Source organism: Neophocaena asiaeorientalis, unplaced genomic scaffold, assembly GCF_003031525.2.
Source record: "Neophocaena asiaeorientalis asiaeorientalis breed wild unplaced genomic scaffold, Neophocaena_asiaeorientalis_V1.1 scaffold726, whole genome shotgun sequence".
Classification (NCBI taxonomy): domain Eukaryota; kingdom Metazoa; phylum Chordata; class Mammalia; order Artiodactyla; family Phocoenidae; genus Neophocaena; species Neophocaena asiaeorientalis.
This window is the reverse complement of record NW_020173683.1, coordinates 373,416-388,178: the sequence shown is the minus strand read 5'-3', so window position 1 is coordinate 388,178 and position 14,763 is coordinate 373,416.

Here is a 14,763-nt window from a genome sequence, read left to right as displayed (position 1 = left end):
ACAAAATCAAAGTTTTGTCATTGTGTGTATGCACATGTATACATAAAATAACACAAATGTGCACACGCATATTCTATGGATTTATGCTGCCCCATCAAAATATGTGACTCACAAGCATGAGCCACATATGTAATTTAAAATTCCTAGTAGCCATATTAAAAATAAGCAATAGGTAAAAATAATTTTAATAACTATTTTTATTTATTTATTTATTTGCGGTATGCGGGCCTCTCACTGTTGTGGCCTCTCCCATTGCAGAGCACAGGCTCCAGACTCGCAGGCTCAGCGGCCATGGCTCACGGACCCAGCCGCTCCACAGCATGTGGGATCTTCCCGGACCGGGGCACAAACTCACGTTCCCTGCATCGGCAGGCAGACTCTCAACCACTGCGCCACCAGGGAAGCCCTTAATAACTATTTTTAAACCAACCTATCTAACATATTATTATTTTAACATACAATTAACATGAAGATTATTAATACTATTTTATTTTTATTCTTTTGCACTACATCCTCAAAATATGGTGTGTACTTCACACTTACAATGCCTCTCAATTTGAACTAGCTAGATTTCACATGCTCAATGACATGTGACAAGTTGCTACCATTTTGGACAATGTAGATTATAGGTAAACTAATATAATTTTAAAATGCTAAGGGAGCAAAATATATAGGAGAAAGAGTTGAATTCAGTTGGATGTTAGCAGGTGCTTTTATGTAGTGTGCCTATAATGAATAATTTATTTTTACCTAATCTGATAATGTAAGCAGCTCTTTTTCTCCTTTTCTGTTTGTCTATTTTGGTTACCATTAACCCTTAATTATAAAAATGAGATCACTAGGTAACATTTAACCTAACTCCTGACTTGTGCTCTTCTGAATGCACAGAATGCCTTGCCTAACTTGTTGATTCTAGATTAAAAGAAGTAGGAATGAAGAATTAAATAGTTAAAGAATGACTAGCTCTCCACCCCCAGGAACCCCCTAACAATTCTATAGGTAGACCACACAGGCAAGATAACAACTGAAGAAAGATCATGAGGAGTCAGCAAGCCTGCATGCAATAAAAATGATGCAGAACCTAACCTTTTGCTTCAACGATTAACTGAGATCTTCCCTTTTTTCGCTTTAAAAACTGTCATGGCTGAGCAGAAACTTCAGAGTTGTTTTAGGGACATGAGTCTATCATCTCCCTAGATTGCCAGCATTTCTCATTAAAGCAACTTTCCTTTCTACCAACACTTGCTTCTCAAGTATTGGCTTTTGAGTGGTGAGTAGCAGAACCTGAATTTGATAACAATAACTGTATCACCTTCACTGTACATAATCTGAATGTATTATAAAATTACAAATTAATTTTGTAATTACATTTCATGTATATCCAAAATAACACTAACATCTGGAATTTCTACTACTTAGTTTAGAAAGCACTTGTAATTATAAAACATGAAAAGAAGCCCACATCTGTTCCACAAATATAAATGTCAAATGGACAGAGGAACTGTACCTATGCAAAAATCTGTTTGAAAAGTAATCTTATATTTTAAAACAATAATTATATGTTTAATAAACTTTCTCCTAAAATTGATTAGCTATTTTAACCAAACAGTTCCCAATTAAAATGTTTCAAATACTCACAGACTTATAAAAAGGATGATTTCATTTCTGCTTTAGACTCTACAAAAAGTAAAACATTATTACCTCACTCCTGACCACCAAGATTACCTAACAGAAATATTAACGTCAATAGCAAAAAATAACGCTTACATTCACTGGACAACCAACATGCCAGACATCTGCCTAAAAACATTATATATTATCTCATGTAATTTTTATTACCTTCTCATGAGATAGGTGATGTTCATAAATATGGAAAATAACAAACAGACCAGACTGTTTCTGTAGTTGCCTTTTTTTGTATGTATAAGTAGAAACCCCAAAAGGACAACTGTGGTAAACATGATGGCTCTCGTTATGCTATATTTCTCATTTTTGAAGCCCAGCTTTGGGATATATACCTAAAAATGCTTGTGATATGAATTCAAGTTCTATTCTAATTATAGAAGCCAGTGGCTACAACTTTAACATAGCCTGTAGCTAAAATGCCTACCAGGAAATAAATGGATTAAATAATTATAATATTAAAAGACATAGATTTAATTTTTTATGTATCTAAGCAGCAGCAATTTACATTTTTAAATTTAGAAAATTAACATGATTTTATTTCATTTTTTCAGATGTAAATATATAATCATTGCTTTAAATCTAACTTGGACTCCTGAATGACAGATTTGCTCCTGTAGAAAACCATACAGAAGAGGCAAAACAGTAGAGATGTCAAGTCTAAAGGGGGTTAGAAATGACAGAGCTGTCCTGGACTTGTGGATCACCTCTTTATAGACATGTGACTGTAAACAGATCAACTGACCTCTCTATGCCTGTACTGTTCTCCTCTAAAATGTGTATAATAGTCCTGACCTCCTAAGGCAGATGGGAGGAGTAAAGGAGATACTGTTTGTAAAGCCCTTAGCACAGTATGAGCAAATCACTTACCTGGTAGATATAATGACTTCTTGGAAATTACTACTATAGGATTAGGGGATAGATTTTTATGGTAAGTAAATGAATATAGTGCTTATAACAGCATCAAGACGAATCATTTTCTAATGATCTCACAATGGTTCTAATTGACCCCACTTTGCTATTCATTAGGTGTGAATTTGTGAAGTTTCTTTCAAATAGGTTAGCCTATATAATCATTATTTTAGCCTGAGATCATTTTTAGTTAATGTAGCCTGAAATGTGAATCTGGTGAGTAATGCATTTTAGTTTCATTGCCAAGAATTCTGAGAATATTCCCAAATTTGCTTGGCAAATGGAGTGTGTCTCCATAAGGTCACAAATTTAACACTTTTACATAAAGAAGGTGAAAAAGCATATGATCGTAAAATTTAAAATCATTTAAAAAATTATAGGTGCCATATGGTAATATTTCTTTTTGTTAGTTGCAAATGTAATTACTTAAACATTTATTTTCTATACCATATCTTTATCCATGTGGTATGGAAAATAAAAGTAAACTTAATCCCTGCACTTATAAAATATAATTATATATGATTTCCACTTTTGCTTTAAGTATATTAATGAATGTTATATCATTATAAACATGTTTTATACAAAAAGTAATTAGTTTGAACCCTTCCTTTTTCCTATAATTATTGGTCCGTGTAGTCATATTTTATTCTTTTGAATACTATATAAAATCAATATATATATGCAATAGAACTTAATATGGTTGTAATACAATTACAAGTTAGAAATGACAGACTCAATGGAATAGCTTTACTCAGCTTTTCATAAATTGTGGATGAGCCCAAGGATATTTAAGTTTAAGTAGTTTGTACTTTAAGCTTCAGAATATTTCTCAGGGCAAGTGCATTATTTATACACCACCAAATTTTATTGACCCAGAGTGATTTTGAAACACTTGGAATTACAAACCAAAATTTTATGTCAGAAAGAAAAAATTTTCCTATTCTATTTTTATCTTTTTGTTTTAAATGTTCTTTAAACTGTTGATAAAGAAGATGAAACCAGAACTGACTGCTTTATGTACTTTCAATAATAACAAATTGCAGACACTACTTTTTTCTTCACTGCAAACCATTTCTGGCTCTTTTGTAGAAAAGAGCCTTAGTGACAGAGGTGAAAGCATCTTGTGAGTCACCAGCAACATCCACATAAAAAGATAAATCTTCAAAGGTTTTTTTTTTTTACTGGACCATGTTCTAAAATGATAATGCCTTTTAAGTCCAGATTTAAGAAATGCTTTTCAACTACTATTTCTGCTTTTGTAATGCAGCATGAGTGGCATATAACCTTACATGCTGCAATGCAGCACAGTACTTTAGCTGAAACATCTGAAAATAACTGTTCTCGAAAAGCAAAGTGAAAATTGAGGAAAAAAAGCAACACTTTCTGAATAGATCATATTTACCTATAGAACCCGTAATTTGTAAAAGTTTTGAAATAGTTTCTATTTCCACAAATGTACCTTCAGTGAAATGCCCAAATAATGGCACTCTGTATTTTTAAACAAATTGGTAAACTTATATCAATTTAGTGAGTTCTCTTTCTCTTGCTATCTTCAGGAAGCAGTGAGGAAGTTTAGGAATGTGTATTACCTGAATAGAATAACTCATTTTGTTTTGTTTTTCAAGAATATTCATTTCTGTTAAAAATGGATTAGTATTACTAGATTGAAATATAACTTATGACCTTATTAGGAATGGAATTAGCTCACATGCAATCATTATGGTCAGATGTAATGAAATAGCGCAGGAGCCACATGGTGATAGCTATGACAAATACCATGACACTTAAATATAGGAAAAGCATCCTACTCTGGACCACACACTTTGGAGGGTTTCACAAATACTAATGCTGAAATTAAAATATATAAATAGAACTTTATATATTATAGAAAACATAAATACAAATATCTAAGTACATACATGTATCTATATAATTATTTTTCTTTTCATTCTCTTAAGAAAGTTTGTTCAAAATCTGTAAATAATCTAGTGAATGAAATATACTAGAGCAGGTCCTTTGGGGAGAACTTAGCTTGCCAGGCCAGAAGACACAGTGATACTGAGAACGTGTGAGCAGGTGGAAGGAGGAAAGGACTCAAGTCACCTGGACAGTGTGCCTACACCACCCAGTTCCCCAGATAAAGGGTCTTCTTTCCTCCCCTCTGCTGTAGTGGTGTTTTGGGAAATATTGAGTGAAGTGTGGCATGGGGGAGGGGAATCAGCCTGTCCTGGTACCCTGGGGTCTTTGACCTTATCAGTCTCCAACCTGGATTTAGATGAGGTAACTCAGATCAGGACTGTATCTTCTGCTTCTCACCCTGAGACCACTTCAAGGAGGATAGATCATAACAGAAATTCTTTAACATCCATCCTCAGAGTTCCAGTGACTGTACTACTAAGTCCCACTTCTAACGAGTACAGTCTCCCATACGTTGAAGTGCCCCTAAGTCTTTTTTTTTTTTTCTTTTTTCTCCTTCACATTAGTTTCTTGATTTGCTTTGTATTGCTTAGGAATCTTACAGATAAGGTGGAATAGGGCTAAGAATCTTAGTGCCTGATTATTTGTATTTTGTTTCTTCACTTCACTTGGATATTGGTAGTTAGCAGACTTTCAGAAAACCTTAGGGTTATGGTGACAATAGCACTAAATAATTAAAGTTTTGACAAGATTCTGTTATGGAAAAATTAGAACTTCAGCATCTACTCCAAAGAATTTAGGATAATATAACCCATCTATGTGCCTTAGAATCAAAACTTTCAATAAATTTAAATACCCATTGGTTAGCATTTTTAGATTAGCACGAAGAGACCACTAAAGAGCAGGAAAATTCTAATATTATTTCTCCTAGAGACTCATGAATAAAACCTAATGAAAATGTGCAACATCTAACACCCAAACTTAAACACTTCTCACCGTATTCTGCTGCAACTCCGGACTGGCATCCTGCCTCCTCAGACCTCAACTTCTTCCTCCCCTTTTCTTTGCTTTTCCTGTATCTCTTGAACTTTCATCAGATCCTTTTCTGTTTCACACACGGGCCTTTCCTAAAGATACTCCACTCACTGAACATTATCATAATATCTTATACTGTGGTTGGAAAAAAAATGACAAAACTCTGGTTCCTTAATTTGAAATCTTGCTTGAGATCATACTTGCATAATCTCACTGAGGTCAGCAAAGATGAAAGTTTACTGAAGAATTTAGCATTGCTCTGTGAACTTTTATTCCAGGATTCCTTGATCTCTATCAATTAGTTTATTCCTTTGCAGATCCTGGATATGTGAAAACTTGGTAGAAAAAGCAGGAAGGATTGATTACTAAAATGTTATCAAATATATGGATCAAAATTTGACCATAGATGGATATAAAATTAGCATAAAAATAGGACAATGCATTTTAGTAGCTTTATCCGAGGTTTTTTCTCAAAACTGATTGATCAAAAATTCAGCCTGGTAAACAGGAAGAAGTAAGCATCTACTTCAGAGTCCCCTTAAATGCCACCTTCTGGGAACACACGGATCAAGATAAGGGTGAAGATATCACAAAAACTGTATCTATGCTCTTTGTTGATCATCTTAAACTTTCTGTTAGAAACAGAAAATAAAACGGCAGATTGCCTTTCTCCCCTAAATTACAAGAGCTTGCTGAGCTCTTGGAAGATACTCTGACTCAGAAAAAAGAAAAGTTACATATCAAATTAACAATGCTTAAGATCAAATAATTGGCTGAACCCAGGATAAGGACACCTCTATGTCTAGGCTAGAAAAAACACACCATCAAAATTGTAAGGAAATAAAGTAGAAACTAACACACCATTGTAAAGCAATTATACTCCAATAAAGATGTTAAAAAAATTGTAAGGAAAATAAACACTGAAAGAAAAATTATCCAATAGAATGACTCCTCTCCAAGGAAATAGCCCCCTCTTGTCTGCCCACAATTTCCTTAACACAAAAGTAATCTAATTATTAAAATCTGTGATGCCTTTTGAAAACCATCAGTGAACAAACTGACCCTGGGGATAGCCAAGTGAATTCTGCACTTTAAATAGCATGTCCACTGTCTTTATCTCAGCCAAGAGTCAAAACCATACATTCTGGCATTCCCAGAGATAAGATATAGCTTACCAGTTCAGCTATAAATTAACTCTCTCTTACAAAGTTAACCTCCTGACGCTGAAACAAGTCTTCTAATTATGAGCTGCTATGATCATCTCTTCCCATGCATCTTTTGCAATATTTATAGAAAAAAAAGCAAAAGGACAACTTTCAAATACTATTTTTGCATCATCAAATGAGGTATAAGTAAATCAGTCAAATTATTCTTACTAATTATATCAGTATTACACTAAATAGCAACTTCATCATTAATCTAAAATTATTACAAAATAAGTCATTTAGAATTACAATAGTATTTTTTTAGGGTTTCCTAACAAAAGCAGTCCTTGCCTGTGTTATCAAATGTTGTCATGGACTGTGATATAAGCCAGGAGTCAAAGCTTTGTTAATTCTGGATTCCAGGTCTCTTATGGGGCATAGCCATATGACCTATTTCATACTACAAGATTTTATTGACCAGGTTTCATAATGAGCCTTATATTTAAGTAATCCTTCAACCACCCCACAGCCCCATTCCCCAAAACACACACATATACACACACAAGTAAATTCTTGGTTAAGCTGAACAGGAGTCCATTCCCAACTACTCTAGTAGGTATATCTGTTGTTTGTTTATACATGGGGCCTTGGCATCTGGGGAGCACCTATGCAAATTACATTCATTCTCCATTTAGGAATTCCCATAGACTAGGTGGACAATAAATTTCTCATAAAGTTCATTGCTTTTACTTCTGTTGCCAAGATCTAGACCATTGTCCTTGAACTACCTGTTTTCATCTCAAGGAGCATTCTTAACAGCGCCTCCTGGTTCAGTGTCCATGCTCTTTTCCACTGTTATTCCTATCATGCTGTTTATCCTTTGAGGTTATTTTATTCATTTTTCAAACAAGCATAATCTGTCTAGACTGCTTGCATCCTTTTCCTTTCTCCTGAAATAAATTCCCCTTTAAGTGGCCAATAAAGGCCAGCATGACTTTTTCCTCAGTATGTCTCTCCTTAGTGAAGGCAAATTCGGCTTGCCCAAGGACTCCTAGACTTGTGCCAATTTCTCTAGAGCTCTTTTAGGTAGGAGGTTTTGGTAAATGTTAGTTTATTTACCAAACATTTTGTTGCCTTAGAATGTTCCTTTGATAATTACAAATTGAGTACATAATTTGGACTCAGAAATGTTGAATTCCCCAGGGCAGTATCATATGGATTGTAGTCATCAAAGCATAATTTAGGTTGAGCATGTCAAAGAGTTTCTCATAGGTATCTTTGGCAGTCACTGGAGTTATAAGAAGCTAGAATATGTGCCACCAAATCACCCCTAAACTAATATTGGTCTCTGTTTTCCAAGCATTCTTTACCTTAACTATTTCCTTCCATCCACACACAAAAAATGCTCTGTATACAGTAAGACACTGTTGATAAGTCAGGAATGGAGAAGGTGATTTGACACAATGGGTATCTTGAGTGTCAAGATAATTTTTTGTCCCTCTATAACAGAAGCAGTTGCAACTAAATCCCAATAACAAACTAGCAGTTGCCTTTTAAATACTGTATAACTTGAAACTGCACAGTAAGTTTGTCCAAAATCAGGATGATCTCTGCTGGGTGACAGTAACAGGTTTTCACGTCTGATCATTATGGACATAAGTTTCAGACACTTCCAAAATCATTTGAGCATGGGGTCTATACATGCTGGATTGTACCATGTGTTTTTTTAAGCTGAAAGAAAGCTTGCTCTTGCGAGAAAAAAAATCTAATTTCATTGTTTTTCTGGTAACTTTGTGAACAGGTGCTAATAATATTCCCAAATTTGTCATGAGATATCTTTAGAAACTGAACAACCCAATAAATCTCTATACCTCTTGACTGACTATGGAGACAGCAGAGTTAAAACTTAGTTTTGATTGTCTGAGCAATGCCTCTATTGCCCCCCCTATTTAAGTAATACCAAGGAATTTTATCATTTGCTTTGAGCTCTGTACTTTACGGATGTTAATTAGCCATCCTCCAATGGTCATATGATTAATAAGTATTTTTAATTATTTCTTGGATTAGTCTTCAGATTGCGATATCAACATTTTATGATTAATATAATGAATAACAGTACTTTCCGACTAAATCCTATCTATATCTCTTATCACCAAGCTGTGGCAATCAGCAAGAGAAATTAGATATTCTTGTTATTACACAGTAAATGCACATTTCAGCCAACACAGGTGAATGCAAATAAGCTTAAACTTTCTTCTAAACACAGAGTTGGAAAAGAAGGTAGGAGCCAACCAAGCTATGTCCTTCAGTTCGTGGCATATTTTGAATTTTTGAACTGCTGATACCATATTAGTACAGCTGATGCTTTTGAAGGCACCACTTTATGCTATCCTCTATGATCTACAGTTATCTTTCAAAACTCATTAGCTTCTTATGGGCCAGGCTGGACTATTAAAGAGTTTTGTGATGCTAATATATTTGCATCTAATAGCTCCTTTATTAAACCAGAATATTTATACCTCCCAGGTATCCTACATTGTTTTAAATGAAGCACTTGCATATATTTAGATTATTCTAAATGTTCCCATTCAGACTTTCCAATCAAAGCAGCTTGAAAAGCAGATATGCATATCATCCCTTTTTCCTGGATTTTGGATAAGGGAGAACTCCTCCATTTAGACATCACATATATTCCAATAATACATTCTGGCAATGGTGAGCCAACACCCATAAATAACTTTTGTTCATAAATTCCTGCTTTGGGCCATATTTTCCCCTGAAAACTTTCTATATTTGTATCACCATATCCCATACCATTTATTATCTTCTTAATTTTCATTAGCAAGTTTATAAAGGATAGTACACTAACACCAGTGTCCATCAATTCTAAGAAATTTCCTCACCAGGAAATTGTTCCCATCTCAGTGCAAATGACCTCGGTCCCCTACTAGGGACTGTGCCAAGACCCTGGCCCTCTTGTCAGTCAGAATCCTGATTCTCTGCTGTTTTAATTGCCACTGACTCTGAAAGGATGGTAGACTTCAGTTTTCTATAATCATCAGATTTTAAAAAGTGTATCAAGGCCAAGATAAAGTAAGTGAATTTGTCATAGTCCTTTTACAACCTGAGTAGCTGGTAGGGCTGGATGACCTGGTCTCCTATAGGCATCCATTAAAATTTTAGTAGCTACTCCATCCGTTTCTTCCTTTTTTTCATGTCATTTTTAATTGAGCCTCTGAAGAATTCCACATAGTTTAATTCCACATGTAAGGTTTTCTCATACTTTTTCTTTCTTATTGTTCCATTTCTTTTGCGTAATCCTGAATAATTTCCTGCCATTTAGCTCCATTTCGGGGCTTAAAATCCCTAACAGCTTTCTGCCATCATCTTTTCTCCTCAACAATAAAGTAAATAGGGGTCACAAAAAATTAGAGACCCTTTTATCAGAGCATCAGTCATCACTTGGTGAGGGGTATGGAGACAGTAGAAACCTTAATATCATACTGGAAGTAAAGGTCATAGTTTTGTAGCTCTAGCAGCCTCCAGCTGCTTCTTTGTTAACTTCAGTTTTACTAGAACATAATAAAAAAAAACTAGAGCACATTCTTGGCTGATTTATCTTTTCAAAAAATTTATTTTGTAATACATTTAGCTGTCCACCTAGCCCTGGATCCATGAACTTCAAGTCTAATTTACAATTTTCCTCCTGTCAGTGGACATAGTGCTTGTGAAGCCTCAACCCAGCAATGCCCAGGAAGTCAACCTTTAAACAACAATTATTCCCCAATCCCCTTGGCTTTATATCTCCCAAACATTGTCTTAGTCATTGTTATTTAAATTGCATTGTCAGAGATGGTTTCAAATATACCATTCTCATTGCCAACTGCAAAGATTCCATACCTATTGATCTTTAAAAGGTGTCAAAACTTGTACAGAGCATCCTCATGTTAAAGCTTATTTTAAAGCAACCAAAAAAGTACAGGAAAGCAATGGGATTCAAGAGACATCCAGGTGCAAGCTCTGAGGATCCTTATTCACTCACATGTTCTTTGTCCCAAAATTGAACCACCAATAATTGTACAATGAATCCTGACTTCAGAAAAATTCAGCGCGGAATGAATTTCCCTGTGGGGTTTTTATGTCCCTCTGATCGCATATTCAAGCCAAGCTGCCTAACCAGTTACACCAGCTGAAAACCATCAGTGAAAAAACTAGTTCTACAGTTCCTCGTGTCCCAGGGCAACGGCTAGGGAGGTGCGCAACTGTGATCTCTGAGCAGCTGGAGTACAGCCCAGCCTTGAAGAGGGGCCCTGGGGAGACACTACAGTATTCACTACAAGTAATCAATATTTCTAGGGTATGTCCTGTGATCAATATGTATTCCACCTCATTATAAAGTGAGAAAAAGAAGATATTTGTTCAGTGCTTCCTAGGTAGCAGATGATATTATACTAAGGGCTTTACACTCATCATCCCTAATCTTAGCAAAGTAATTATTATTAATTCCATTTTACAGATGAGGATACTAAGCCTCATAAACTCGACTAGTAACTACATGTCTGAGTCCACCCAGCTGGTTAAGTGTTGGAGCCAATTTTGATATCAAAACTAGCCCATTTAATCCCCAGTTCACCACACAGCATGTGCAGCACACTCTCAGAATGCTTACAAAAGAACTAATGTTCACAAACGTCAATTTAATATTGTAAGATTCTTAGTCCTCAAAGAAAGATAAGATTATATTCAGTAAACTGAGCTTCTTAAATAGGTAAAAAATTCCCAAGACCAATTGACAAAATATTAAACAAGGACTGAAATGAAAAAAAACCTCTGGTAGCCCAGAAGTGGCTGAGCAGATCAAGGTTTTCACTGTGCATTACAAATCAAAGATAATTACATTTTTACTCTATATTTTTTAAACAAACAAGCAAAACAAAAACTAGCCTTGGGAAGTTGTGAAGTCATCAGGGATGTTTGAGGTTCAAATGCCACATCATAAATGACCCTGCCCTTATCATGGCCAAGAGTTAAAAGCTAGACATTCCGTCTTCTCCAGAGAGAAAGATAGTTTTCCCAGTCCCCCTGTGAATTCACTCTCTCTTAAATAGGAAGATTAAAAATTGTCTATATTAAAACCAAAGATATACTGTTTATCCAAACAGAGCATAGAGGAAGTGAATATCCACCTTAAAATAGAAATAATATTGGACATAAAACTGAGAAATAGTTTCCAATATATAATTTAGATGCCTACAAATAAGTAAGAATAAGGTAAACAAATCAATTTATATAAAATAAAGAAACCTTAGAGTATTCATTCAAGAGGAAACTTGAATAGCTAATAGCATATAAAAAGATGCTTAGCATCACTTGAAGTAAACAAAATGAAAATCAAAATAACTAATAACATTTTCCCTGTCTCCATTTGATAAAATTTTTAAGTCTGAGAGTATCAATCATTGCCAAGAATTTGAAGCAATCAGAACTTTATATCCCTGGTATAAATGTAAACTTATACTGAATGGTGTAAACAATTTATGCCAATATTTTAGATGACAATGTGGCCTTTTACAGTAAATTTAGAAATGCTTATATTCTGTTACTCAGCAATTCCACTTCTGGGCATATGCACTAGAGCAGTTTTTTTTTCAAAATTTAATAGGGACTTATAGTAAGAAATGTATTTAATATTGTAACATTGTAAACGCATGCTTACAAGAATTTGTGTCCATGTATATGAAAACAAAAGGAAAATATATCCCACACTATTTGTATGTGTATAAAAAAGCTCAATGAGCAATATTTGCCACAAAAATATGAGATGAACAATGAAACTAATGTATTCTGTTTACTTCTTTCTGTTCCTTTCTAATCCACCCCATTACATTCACGAATGTAGGACACAATCCTCTATATCACCTTTATGACCCTGTGAAGTGCTGTGACTCAGACTGAAAAACACTACTCTGTACATGTGTATAGGATATAATACCCTTGCACATGTGTACTAGATGACATATATAATAATTTTTAATTAGCAATGTTATAGTAAAAATGGGAAAGAATCTTTCAAAAGAGATGAATTCTTATGCATCCTATAGTATACTATGCAGTAATGAAAATAAAAGACCTTGATCTAAACTACATATAACAATAGATATGAATTTCACATATATACTGTAGAGCAAAAAATAAAGTTGCCAAAGTATGTAAAAATATAATTCCATTTATGATTTTTTAAATAAAACCAATCAGTATTTGTGTGTGTGCATGTGCGTGTGACCGTGAGAGAGAGAGAGAGAGATCTGGAAAAAACAAAGGAGTGGTAGATAGCATAGTTAATACATTGGTTGCTTTCTGGCAAGAGCACACAGGTGGTTTCAAAGGCATGTATTCCAATCTTAAATTTTGATGTGTTTATCTGCGTAACCGGTACATTGGTGTTAATTTTAACCTTAATTTTAACATATGATTTACATTTATCACCTTTTGAATTCCGTTATTAATAATTTTATGAAGGTATGATTTTAAACATATATATATGATTTTAAACATATATATATGATTTTAAAGAAATAAGAGATCTAAAAGGGGATGTGTCTACTACAAAGAATATCATTGGCCAAGGACAAAAGTTTTCTCATTCTGACTATTAAAAGCATTCTGGCCTCAACATTAGTCTTTTAGCTTCTTTCTATTTTTTCATCAAAAGACACTATGCTCCTTTATATATTCCTGAAAGAATGGAAATCGGTTTTAAATATATATTCTAGTACTATGGTAAAATGGAGATAAATAAGGCTAATAGAAAATATTTTTTTCTTTTTCTTATATGTATGCAACAATAACAACAACAAGCATCCCTATTTAACACTTGCCATATGTCTGAAGTACATTCACTCATTTGATCCTCAAGAACTCTGAGACAGAGTTTATCTCCACTACACAAAGAAGAAAACTGAGGCACAGAACAGTTAAGTAACCTATGCAAGTACACACAGCAAGTAAATTGAGGAACGATGGCTTAAATGACTCCAAATTTCAGTTTATGGAAAGAAAAATCATAGTACACAAGTCTCACCAGGACTTTAACTATATGTTGCTAATAAAAAGTTAGAAACAACTGTAATTAAATTGATTGGTTTTTGTGACCAATTTATATATTTGTAGTGGTTAAATATGCTCTATTATTAAATATTCCAATATAATATCCTTAAACTATCCTTATGCAAATTCTTCTTATTTGACACTAACCATGTACATGAGCATCTCTATTTCTTTAGATATAATATTTATATATATATATTTTTCTATCAATATATATGTATATGTATATATGTTGGTTTTCCTAATAAATGAAATGATAAATTGTTTCATATTATATCAATTTATAGTGTGTCTTCCTGATGTATTTCAAATAGTTAATATTTGGTTTTAAAAGTATCTTTATTTTTTTAATGTCAAATGTCCAAACTAAATAAATTTGTTCCACAACAAAGATTTATCAATGGCTCAGCCTGTAGCATGGGAAGTCACAAATACCATTTAAGCACATATTTTATAATACAAAGTTATCACAAAACTATAAACTTGCAGTCAGACTGTGGAAATATAAGGTTAAAATTAAGGATTTTAAGAGGAAAAAATGCCCTGTGAAAACACAAGTGAAAAAAGAAATGCCAGTGTTTCTTCCTGAATATTTGCATGTGAAAATGAAACCACAGATTTCGCCCCAAGAACTTCCTGTCATCTCAAGCTTAAATGAAGGTGAAATATACTTGGGGCATGTGTATATGCGTTTGTGATTCAAATTAGCATCAATGTTATTTTTTGTCAGTTGTGTTTTGTGTTTGCTTGAATGGCTATTGGTGGCATCTGTTGAGGGACCAATGAGAATAGGGACCTGGTGAGTCAAGGTTTTGACTTTTGTTGTTCTGAAAGTGTGTGCTTATGATCTGTCATTCCACAGAAAAAGTTTCTTTTAAACAGAACAGACCCTACTGCTTTGGGAGTTTTGCTGTCTTAACATATTATTTTTAAAGTCATTTCAAGAAAAGATCCCTTTACCTTA